Consider the following 13,319-nt stretch of genomic DNA (forward strand, 5'->3'; position numbering starts at 1 on the left):
ACAAATGTCAAAAAATCGATTCTCTAAAAAAATATTTTTCTAATAACGTAATATTGACGGAAGGCAAAAGGCGGAACTCTAAGCGGACGTGCGTGCAGTCTGTGGCGCGCACATAACAGAGAAGTTTCTTCTGCTCACCAAGGCTGCATTTATTTGATTAAAAATACAAACAAAAACAGTAATATTGTAAAATATTATTCCAATTTAAAACAGCTGCTTTCTATTTTAATATATTTTAAACTGTTATTTATTCCTGTGATCAAAGCTGAGTTTTCAGCATCATTACTCCAGTCATCACTGTCACATGATCCTTCAGAAATTATTCTAATATGATGATTGATACTCAAGAAACATTCATTATTATTTTAAATGTCGAAAACAGTTGTGTACAGTCTTTGATGAATAGAAAGTTCAAAAGAACAGCATTTATCTGAAATCTAAAGCTTTTGTAACGTTAAACACTACCGCTCAAAAGTTTTGGGTTAGTAATAATTAAAATTTTATTTTTGGGGGAAATAAATAAAATAAATCAGTACTTTTATTTATGAAGGATGAGTTAAACTGATCAACAGTTACAGTAAAGACATTTATAATGTTAAAAATATATATATTTGAAATATATGCTGTTCTTTTGAACTTTACATTCATCAAAGCATTTTGGAAAAAAAAATCTGTACACAACTGTTTTCAACATTGAAAATAATAATGAATATTTATTGAGCATCAATCATCATATTAGTATGATTTCTGAAGGATCATGTGACACTGAAGACTGGAGTAATGATGCTGAAAACTCAACTTTGATCACAGAAATGAATTACTATGTAAAATATTTAAAAATTGAAAACAGCTGTTTTAAATTGGAATAATATTTCACAATATTACTGTTTTTGTTTGTATTTTTAATCAATAAATGCAGCCTTGGTGAGCAGAAGAGACTTCTCCTAAAAACATTAAAAATCTTACTGACCCCAAACTTTTGAACAATAATATATATATATATATATATATACATATATATGTATGTGTGTGTATGTATGTATGTATGTATGTATATATATATATATATATATATATATATATATATATATATATATATATATATATAAATATAGCTGCGAGCAGCGATGGAGGGCCCAAGCCGGCGGTACCGCCACCCCGGTGCCTTTAGGTAACTAAAGGCACCGGGATTGCGGTGCCACCGGCTTGGGCCCGTAATCGCTGCTCGCAGCTATATTTATTATTATTATTATTATTGTTGTTCAAGGGCTTTTGGGGCCTTTAACATGCTCAAAAACTCATGAAACTTTGCACACAGGTCAGAACCCGCGGCCATTAGGGCCGGGCTGAAGCTGGTACCCGGGCGTGGCAGGGGGGCTCAACAGCGCCCCCTGGAACGGGATCCGAACACTTGTCCATAAATCAAACACACTTGCATGTAATAATATGAATCTCGGAACAGATATAGATCTCATCGGGCCGAACAACTTTCGTGCTCTAAGTTTTACGCCAGCCCAACAGGAAGTCGACTATTATGGGTTGTTTGGAAACGCATGCTGTGGAATTTAATGTACTCCTCCTAGGGAATTCATCTAATCGTCTCCAAACTCGGTCAGCATGAAGTCAAGACATTGAGGATGAAAAATTGCCAGGGGATTTTTGATATCTCGAACGGTTTGGCCGTGGCGAGGAAACGAATTTATGGCGAATAATGGAAACAGGAAGTGTGTTATAACTTCAGCATACATTAACTGATCTTGATTAAACTTCAGCAGTGTGTTCGTTGTAAGAGGCCGATCAGATGGATGTGACTATTGTGAGTCAAAGTTATAGCGCCACCAACTGGCAACAGGAAGTGTGTCACTTTCAAAATGCTTTGAAATCACCCTCTTATTTTTACCCGATTTGCTTCAAACTTTATGTGTATAATGTAGACACACGGCAGATGTAGGCCTGTGAAAGGATTATTGATATCTTAGATACTGTTGCCGTGGCAACGCATCAAACATCAATATTATTTTCGGATGCTTTTGAGACTCTTCACATGCTTGAAAATGCATGAAACTCGACAGACACATCACATTTATTATCCAGTAGACATGTGCAAAGTTTCAGAAACGGGCGTGGTGAGGGGCTCAGTAGCGCCACCTTTAGTCAAAAATGGGGGCTTAGTTTTACATAGAGACTTAAAACTTGGTATGTATATTGTTCTCATCAAGCCGGACAACTTTCTAATTCATAGTCATAAGCTCTGACCAACAGAAAGTGAGATATTTTGGTTTGAATGTGATTTTTTGGAGAATTCTCTCTCTCTCTCTCTCTGTATCTGTATCTCAGTGTGTGTGTGTGGGGTGTGGGGGATTTGTCTGTTAGGAGAGATTTGCTTTTATAATTGTTTTTCAAGGTTTCAGGGGCTTTTGGGGCCCTTAACGTGCTCGAAAACTCTTGAAACTTTGCACACAGGTCAGAACCCGCGGCCATCAGGGCCGGGCTGAAGCTGGTACCCGGGCGTGGCAGGGGGGCTCAACAGCGCCTCCTTGAATGGGGTCCGAAAACTTGGTCCATATATCAAACACGCTTGGATGAATTAATATGAAACTCGGTACACATATAGATCTCATCGGGCCGAACAACTTCCGTGCTCTATGTTATTAGCTCCGCCCAACAGGAAGTCAGCTATTATGCGTTGTTTGAAAAACGCATGCTGTGGAATTTAATGTACTCCTCCTACAAAATTCATCCGATCCCCACCAAACTCGGTCAGCGTGAAGTCAAGACATTGAGGATGCTAAATTGCGGACGGACTTTTGATATCTCGAACGGTTTGGTCGTGGCGAGGAAACGAATTTATGGCGAGAAAAGAGAAACACAAAGTGTTATAACTTCTGCATACATTAACTGATCTTGATGAAACTTCAGCAGTGTGTTCGTGGTAAGAGGCCGGTCAGATGGATGTAACTATTGTGAGTCAAAGTTATAGCGCCACCAACTGGTAGCAGGAAGTGTGTCACTTTCAAAATGCTTTTGACAAAAGTGGGGGGGTTACCTTTACCCACAGTTACAAAAATCAGTACGCATATTGGTCTCATCGAGCCGGACAACTTTCTAATTTACAGTCGTTAGCTCCGAGCAACAGGAAGTCAGATATTTTGGCTTGAATGTGGATTTTTTGGATATGTCAGACCCTTGAGTTTTTAGCTACTCCTCCTAAGTGGTTTATTTTATTCACACCAAACTTTTTCAACATGATAAAAATACATTAAAGATATATATATATATATATATATATATATATATATATATATATATATATATATATATATATATATATATATATATATATATATAATATAGCTGCGAGCAGCGATGAAGGGCCTAAAGCCGGGGGCACCGCCACCCCAGTGCCTTTAGGTAACTAAAGGCACCGGGGTTGCGGTGCCACCGGCTTGGGCCCGTAATCGCTGCTCGCAGCTATATTTATTATTATTTTGTCAACCTTTCGGGCACTTTTGGGGCCCTTAACATGCTCAAAAACTCTTGAAATTTTGCACACACGTCAGAACCTGCGGCCATCAGGGCCGGACTGAAGCTGGTACCCGGGCGTGGCACGGCGGCTCGACAGCGCCCCCTGGAATGGTGTCTGAAAACTTGGCCCATAAATCAAACACGCTTGCATGTAATAATATGAAACTCAGTACACATATAGATCTCATCGGGCCGAACAACTTTCGTGCTCTAAGTTTTACACCAGCCCAACAGGAAGTCGGTTATTATACGTTGTTTGGAAAACGCATACAATGGAATGTGAAATACTCCTCCTAGGGAATTCATCCGATCGCCACCAAACTCGGTGTGAATGAAGTCAAGACATTGAGGATGCTAAATTGCGAACGGATTTTTTATATCTTGAACGGTTTGGCCGTGGCGAGGAAACGAATTTATGGCGAATAATGGGACACAGGAAGTGTGTTATAACGTCTGCATACATTAACTGATCTTGATGAAACTTCAGCAATGTGTTCGTGGTAAAAGGCCGATCAGATGGATGTAATTATTGTGAGTCAAAGTTATAGCGCCACCAACTGGCAGCAGGAAGTTTGTCACTTTCAAAATGCTTTGAAATCACCCGCTTAGTTTTACCCGATTTGCTTCAAACTTTATGTGTATAATGTAGATACACGGCAGATGTAGACCTGTGAAAGGATTATTGATATCTTAGATACTGTTGCCGTGGCAACGCATCAAACTTTAATGTTCTTTTCGGATGCGTTTGAGACTCTTAGCATGCTTGAAATTGGATGAAACTCGACAGACACATAACACTTATTAGCCAGTAGACATGTGAAAAGTTTCAGAAACGGGCGTGGCAGGGGGGCTCAACAGCGCCCCCTTGAACGGGGTCTGAAAACTTGGTCCATATATCAAACACGCTTGCATGAATTAATATGAAACTGGGTACACATATAGATGTCATCGGGCCGAACAACTTTCCCTCTGTCAAGTTTCACGCCAGCCCAACAGGAAGTCGGCTATTATGGGTTGTTTGGAAAACGCTTGCTGTGGAATGTGATGTACTCCTCCTAGAGAATTCATTCAATCACCTCCAAACTCAGTCAGCATGTAGTCAAGACTTTGAGGATGCTAAATTGCGGACGGATTTTTGATATCTTGAACGGTTTGGCCGTGGCGAGGAATCAAATTTATGGCGAGAAAAGAGAAACACGAAGTGGAATAACTTCTGCATACATTAACTGATCTTGATGAAACTTCAGCAGTGTGTTCGTGGTAAGAGGCCGATCAGATGGATGTAGCTATTGTGAGTCAAAGTTATAGCGCCACCAACTGGCAGCAGGAAGTGTGTCACTTTCAACATGCTTTTGACAAAAGTGGGGGGGTTAGTTTTAACTACAGTAAAAAAAAAATTGTTTGTATATTGTTCTCATCAAGCCGGACAACTTTCTAATTTACATTCATTAGCTCCAGCCATCAGGAAGTCAGATATTTTGGTCTGAATGTGGATTTTTTTTGCTAAATCAGCCTCTGAATTTTTAGCCACTCCTCTTAAACTATTTATTTTATTCCCACCAAACTTTTTCAACATGATGAAAATACATTAAATATGCTAAATTGTGAATGGATAATAAATATCTTAAACGGTTTTGCTATGGCGAGGGATTAAAGTAATGTCCAAAAAGGAAACACTAAAAATCTTCTAAAAATGTAATTATATACCATTCATTTCTATATAAAAGTATACAAATATCACAACTAAACCCATTTTATTCTGTTTTTGCAATTCAAGAAGAATGAAAAAGTTAAAAACAGGCTATTTAGTGCTATTTGGTTAAACAAAAAAGCAAACATAGGGCTATACTGCCCTCTTGTGTCCAAAAGGACATCAAAATAGTATATAAAACGTTTTACCAGGTAGGCCAATATTGTATTTAAATATACATTTATTAGGTATGTGTCTGAGGATATTTTCCCACCGGTTAATCGACGTGTAACACCGCTGGGGGCTTTTGAATTGCCAACTTAAAAACGAAAGTAAAATATGTTAGTCCGCACTGACATTGATAGTGGTTGAGCGAGCGTTTCAAATGAATTCCTATAGAAGTAGGAATTAACTGAAAAACGTTCACTCTGTTCTGCTCGTTCCTCACCGTGGATGCGCACCGTTTTAAATCGCTAATATGAGCATTTTAGTTTAATTTTAAAATTAGCACCTTTTGGGGGGAGGATTGCTTGAAATTTATTTTACAAAAGCACAATGTTGTGTTTTATTGCGACTGTACACAAATATAAGTTAACACTTTGCAGTTTGAATGTCGTCCTGTATAATGACGGAGTATGTTTTTTTTTTTCAATCGCACCCACGCCACACACACACACACACACACACACACACACACACACACACACACGGTTTACTATCTTTGTTGGGACTCTCCATAGACTTAATGGTTTTATACTGTACAAACTGTATATTCTATCTCCTCACACTAACCCTAGCCCTAAACCTACCTATCCCAGAAAACTTTCTGCATTTTTACATTTCCAAAAAAAACTCATTCTGCATGATTTATAAGCTTGTTTACCCATGGGGACCTCTATTTAGGTCCCCACTGTGACACGAGTCCCCATGAGTCGGTGTGCATTCAGGTTGAAGTCCCCACCGGGATAGAAAACATGAACACACACACACACACACACACACACACACACACACACACACATTCCAGCATTGTAATCTTGACATCGCAGCCTGTTCATTATAGCCTTCATAAAATATAATAATAAAATAGTCAACCTAACATATAAAAATTACACTGCTCTAAATAGTCAGTAGTACAATTCATACATTCACAGTAAGCACCGCTCCACTGTGATGTTTCCAAGCACATTTTTGCGCTTGTGAAGAGGATGATTTTTTCCATCGATATTGGAACATGAGTGAAGAACAAAGCCTATAATAAAGAATAGTTTAGCATCCAAATACATCGCAAATGTTGAAACAAGAGGGTTACGTGAGCCCAACACTGCTTTCTTTCATTTTTATTTTTACATTAAATTTAAAGGATTTGTTGTGGAATATTTTGAGTGTATCATAAAATCAGAATAAGGTAAGTCAAGTAATATTTTTGGTCTTTTATATATATATATATATAAATATAGCTGCGAGCAGTGATGAAGGGCCAAAGCCGGCGGTACCGCCACCCCGGTGCCTTTAGGTAACTAAAGGCACCGGGGTTGCGGTGCCACCGGCTTGGGCCCGTAATCGCTGCTCGCAGCTATATTTATTATTATTATTATTATTATTATTATTTTGTCAACCTTTCGGGCACTTTTGGGGCCCTTAACATGCTCAAAAACTCTTGAAACTTTGCACACATGTCAGAACCCGCGGCCATCAGGGCCGGACCGAAGCTGGTACCCGGGCGTGGCGGGGGGCTCGACAGCGCCCCCTGGAACGGGATCCGAACACTTGTCCATAACTCAAACACACTTGTATGTAATAATATGAAACTCGGCACACATATAGATCTCATTGGGCCGAACAACTTTCGTGCTCTAAGTTTTACGCCAGCCCAACAGGAAGTCGGCTATTATGGGTTGTTTGGAAACGCATGCTGTGGAATTTAATGTACTCCTCCTAGAGAAATCATCCAATCCCCTCGAAACTCAGTGTGTATGAAGTCAAGACATTGAGGATGCTAAATTGCGGACAGATTTTTGATATCTCGAACGGTTTGGCCGTGGCGAGGAAACGAATTTAGGGCGAATAATGGAAACAGGAAGTGTGTTATAACTTCAGCATACATTAACTGATCTTGATGAAACTTCAGCAGTGTGTTTGTTGTAAGAGGCCGATCACATGGATGTGACTATTGTGAGTCAAAGTTATAGCGCCACCAACTGGCAGCAGGAAGTGGGTCACTTTCAAAATGCTTTGAAATCACCCTCTTAATTTAATCTGATTTGCTTCAAACTTTATGTGTATAATGTAGACACATGGCAGATGTAGACCTGTGAAAGGATTATTGATATCTTAGATACTGTTGCCGTGGCAACGCATCAAACTTTAATATTCTTTTCGGATGCTTTTGAGACTCTTCACATGCTTGAAAATGCATGAAACTCGACAGACACATCACATTTATTAGCCAGTAGACATGTGCAAAGTTTCAGAAATGGGCGTGGTGAGGGGCTCAGTAGCGCCACCTTTAGTCAAAAATGGGGGCTTAGTTTTTCCTAGAATCACAAAAATAGGTATGTATATTGTTCTCATCGAGCCGGACAACTTTCTAATTTACACTTATAAGCTCCAACCAACAGGAAGTCAGATATTTTGGTTTGAATGAGGATTTTCTCCCTCTCTCTCTGCCTCTAGCCTACGTCTCTGTGTGTGTGTGTGTGTGTAGGGGGGTGGGGGTGGGGGATTTGTCTATTCCATTTAATCTTAGTTTTTCAAGGTTTCAGGGGCTTTTGGGGTCCTTAACATGCTCAAAAACTCTTGAAACTTTGCACACAGTTCAGAACCCACGCCCATCAGTGCCGGGCTGAAGCTGGTACCCGGGCGTGGCAGGGGGGCTCAACAGCGCCCCCTTGAACACGGTCTGAAAACTTGGTCCATATATCAAACACACTTGCATGAATTAATATGAAACTCGGTACACATATAGATCTCATCGGGCCGAACAACTTCCGCACTCTAAGTTATTAGCTCCGTCCAACAGGAAGTCAGCTATTATGTGTTGTTTGGAGAACGCTTGCTGTGGAATTTGAAATACTCCTCCTAGAAAATTAATTAAATCGCCACCAAACTCTGTGTGCATGAAGTCAAGTCATTGAGGATGCTAAATTGCGGACGGATTTTTGATATCTCGAACGGTTTGGCCGTGGCGTGGAAACGCATTTATGGCGAGAAAAGAGAAACACGAAGTGGTATAACTTCTGCATACATTAACTGATCTTGATGAAACTTCAGCAGTGTGTTGGTGGTAAGAGGCCGATCAGATGGATGTAACTATTGTGAGTCAAAGTTATAGCGCCACCAACTGGTAGCAGGAAGTGTGTCACTTTCAAAATGTTTTTGACAAAAGTGGGGGGGTTAGGTTTACCCACAATTATAAAAATCAGTAAGTATATTGGTCTCATCGAGTCGGACAACTTTCTAATTTACAATCATTAGCTCTGACCAAGAGGAAGTCAGATATTTTGGTTTGAATGTGGATTTATTTGCAAATTCAGCCTTTGCATTTTTACCCACTCCTGCTAAGTGGTTTATTTTATTCACACCAAACTTTTTCAACATGATGAAAATACATTAAAGATGCTAAATTGTGAACGGATATTGAATATCTCAAACGGTTTTGCTATGGCGAGGGATTAAAGTAATGTCAAAAAAGGAATCAGAAAACGTCTCAGATCTTCTAAAAATTTAATTATACACTATTTATTTTTATATAAAATTATACAAATATCAGATCTAAACCCAGTTTTGGGTTTATTCAGTTTTTTTTTTAATTCAAGAATTATGTACAAGTTTAAAAACAGCCAGAATGAGCTATTTAGTAAAAAGAAAAAAGTCATACATAGGGCTATACTGCCCTCTTGTGTTCAAAATCAGGTAGGCCCATTGTATATTGTATTTATATATAAATATATTAGCGATGTGACTGAGAATTTTTTCCCACTGGTTAATCGATGTGTGACAGCGCGGTGGGGGCTTTTAAATCGCTACCTTAAAAGCGAAAATGAAATATGGACGTCCAGTAGGAATGAACTAAAAAACATTCACTCTGTTCTGCTCGTTCCTCGCTGTAGACACATATTGCCCATGCAGCCGTGAGCATATTAGTTTCATTTTAAAAATGGCGCCATTTCGGGGGTGGGATTGCTTGAATGTTTTTTTACAAAAGCACAATGTTGTGTTTTATTGTGAGTGTACATAAATATAAGTAAACACATTGCAATTTAAATGATGTCCTGTATGAACAAAATTACGGAGTAGCCTATATTTTTATGTTTCCACTGTTCGATCGCGCCCGCGCCACACACACACACACACACACACACACACACACACACACACACACACACACACACACACACACACACACACACACAAAACAACAACATATTGTGCATTCCAGCATTGCAATCTTGACATCGCAGCCTGTTCATTATAGCCTTAATAAAATATAATAATAAAATAGTCAACCTAACATATAAAAATTACACTGCTCTGTTTAAATAGACAGTAGTACAATTCATACTATTCACAGAAATCACTGCTCAACTGTGATGTTTCCAAGCACATTTTGCGCATGTGAAGAGCATGTGAAGTTTTCCCTTCAATATTGGAACGTGAGTGAAGTACAAAGCCTATAATAAACAATAGTTTAGCATCCAAAAAAAAAAAAAAAAAAAAAATATATATATATATATATATATAAAAAACATTAAGGGACAAGACAGAGAATATTACTCGTCTGATATATATATATATATTTTTGTTATATATATATATATATATTGTTGCATTATTTATATATATATATATATATATAATATATATATATATATAAATATAGCTGCGAGCAGCGATTGCGGGCCCAAGCCAGTGACACCGCCAACCCGGTGCCTTTAGTGTAACTAAAGGCACCAGGGTGGCGGTGCCACCGGCTTGGGCCCGCTATCGCTGCTCGCAGCTATATTTATTATTATTATTGTTCAAGGGTTCGGGGGCTTTTGGGGCCCTTAACAGACTCAAAAACTCATGAAACTTTGCACACGGGTCAGAACCCGCGGCCATTAGGGCCGGGCTGAAGCTGGAACCCGGGCGTGGCAGGGGGACTCGACAGCGCCCCCTGGAATAGAATCCAAAAACTTGGTCCATAAATCAAACACGCTTGCATGTAATAATATGAAACTCGGTACACATATAGATCTCATCGAGCCGAACAACTTTCGTGCTCTAAGTTTTACGCCAGCTCAACAGGAAGTTGGCTATTTAGGGTTGTTTGAAAAACACATGCTGTGGAATTTAATGTACTTCTCCTACAGAATTCCTCCGATCCCCAGTAAATTCGGGCAGCTTGAAGTCAAGACATTGAGGATGCTAAATTGCGGACGGATTTTTGATATCTCGAACGGTTTGGCCGTAGCGAGGAAACGAATTTATAGCGAGAAAAGAGAAACAGGAAGTGTGTTATTACTTCTGCATACATTGACTGATCTTGATAAAACTTCAGCAGTGTGTTCGTTGTCAGAGGCCGATCACATTGATGTGACTATTGTGAGTCAAAGTTATAGCGCCACCAACTGGCAGCAGGAAGTGTGTCACTTTCAAAATGCTTTGAAGTCACCCTCTTATTTTTACCCGATTTGCTTCAAACTTTATGTGTATAATGTAAATACACAGCAGATGTAGAACTGTGAAAGGATTATTGATATCTTAGATACTGTTGCCGTGGCAACGCATCAAACTTTAATGTTCTTTTCGGATGCGTTTGAGACTCTTAGCATGCTTGAAATTGGATGAAACTCGACAGACACATAACACTTATTAGCCAGTAGACATGTGAAAAGTTTCAGAAACGGGCGTGGCAGGGGGGCTCAACAGCGCCCCCTTGAACGGGGTCTGAAAACTTGTTCCATATATCAAACACGCTTGCATGAATTAATATGAAACTCGGTACACATATAGATCTCATCGGGCCAAACAACTATCCCTCTTTCAAGTTTTACGCCAGCCCAACAGGAAGTCGGCTATTATGGGTTGTTTGGAAAACGCTTGCTGTGGAATGTGAAATACTCCTCCTAGAAAATTCACCGTGTCCCCTCCAAACTCGGTGTGCATGTAGTCAAGACTTTGAGGATGCTAAATTGCGGACGGATTTTTGATATCTCGAACGGTTTGGCCGTGGCGAGGAATCGAATTTATGGCGAGAAAAGAGAAACACGAAGTGGAATAAATTTTGCATACATTGACTGATCTTGATGAAACTTCAGCAGTGTGTTTGTGGTAAGAGGCCGATCAGATGGATGTAACTATTGTGAGTCAAAGTTATAGCGCCACCAACTGGCAGCAGGAAGTGTGTCACTTTCAACATGCTTTTGACAAAAGTGGGGGGGTTAGTTTTAACTACAGTAAAAAAAAAAATAGTACGTATATTGTTCTCATCAAGCCGGACAACTTTCTAATTTACATTCATTAGCTCCAGCCATCAGGAAGTCAGATATTTTGGTCTGAATGTGGATTTTTTTGCAAAATCAGCCTCTGAATTTTTAGCCACTCCTCTTAAACTATTTATTTTATTCCCACCAAACTTTTTCAACATGATGAAAATACATTAAATATGCTAAATTGTGAATGGATAATAAATATCTCAAACGGTTTTGCTATAGTGAGGGACTAAAGTAATGTACAAAAAGGAAACTAAAAGCCTCATCTTCTAAAAATGTAATTAAAAACCATTTATTTCTATATAAAAGTATACAAATATCACAACTAAACCCATTTTATTCTTTTTTTTTTTTTCAATTTTAAAAGTTTCAAGTTTAAAAATAGTAATTGTACTATTTAGTCCCATAAAAGTCAAGTCATACATAGGGCTATACTGCCCTCTTGTGTTCAAAATCAGGTAGGCCTATTGTATCTACATAAAAATATACTATGTTTGTGACGGTGAGAATATTTTACCACTGGTTAATCTATGTGTGACACCGCTGGGGGCTTTTGAATCGCCAACTTAAAAACGAAAGTAAAATATGCTCGTCCACACTGACATTGATAGTGGTTGAGCGAGCGTTTCAAATGAATTCCTATGGAAGTAGGAATTAACTGAAAAACGTTCACTCTGTTCTGCTCGTTCCTCGCCGTGGATGCGCACCGTTATGAATGTCCGTGCAGCCATGAGCATTTTAGTTTAATTTTACAATTAGTGCCTTTCGGGGGGTGGATTGCTTGAAATTATTTTACAAAAGCACAATGTTGTGTTTTATTGCGACTGTACACACATATAAGTTAACACTTTGCAGTTTGAATGTCGTCCTGTATAATGACGGAATATGTTTTTATGTGTCCACTCTTCAATCGCGCCCACGCCACACACACACACACACACACACACACACACACACACACGGTTTACTATCTTTGTGGGGACTCTCCATAGACTTAATGGTTTTTATACTGTACAAACTGTATATTCTATCTCCTCACACTAACCCTACCCCTAAACCTACCTATCCCAGAAAACTTTCTACATTTTTACATTTCCAAAAAAACTCATTCTGTATGATTTATAAGCTTGTTTACCCATGGGGACCTCTATTTAGGTCCCCACTGTGACACAAGTCCCCATGAGTCTGTGTGCACTCAGGTTGAAGTCCCCACCGGGATAGAAAAACATGAACACACATATACACACACACACACACACACACACACACACACACACACACACACACACACACACAAACACACATTCCAGCATTGCAATCTTGACATCGCAGCCTGTTCATTATAGCCTTAATAAAATATAATAATAAAATAGTTAACCTAACATATAAAAATTACACTGCTCTAAATAGTCAGTAGTACAATTCGTACATTCACAGTAAGCACCGCTCCACTGTGATGTTTCAAGCACATTTTTGCGCGTGTGAAGAGGATGATTTTTTCCGTCGATATTGGAACACGAGTGAAGAACAAAGCCTATAATAAAGAATAGTTTAGCATCCAAATACATCGCAAATTCTGAAACATTTTGATTCTAATGAGAGGGTTACGTGAGCCCAACAGTGCTTAC

The sequence above is a fragment of the Squalius cephalus genome (genome assembly GCF_949319135.1).
Source record: "Squalius cephalus genome assembly, chromosome: 12".
Classification (NCBI taxonomy): domain Eukaryota; kingdom Metazoa; phylum Chordata; class Actinopteri; order Cypriniformes; family Leuciscidae; genus Squalius; species Squalius cephalus.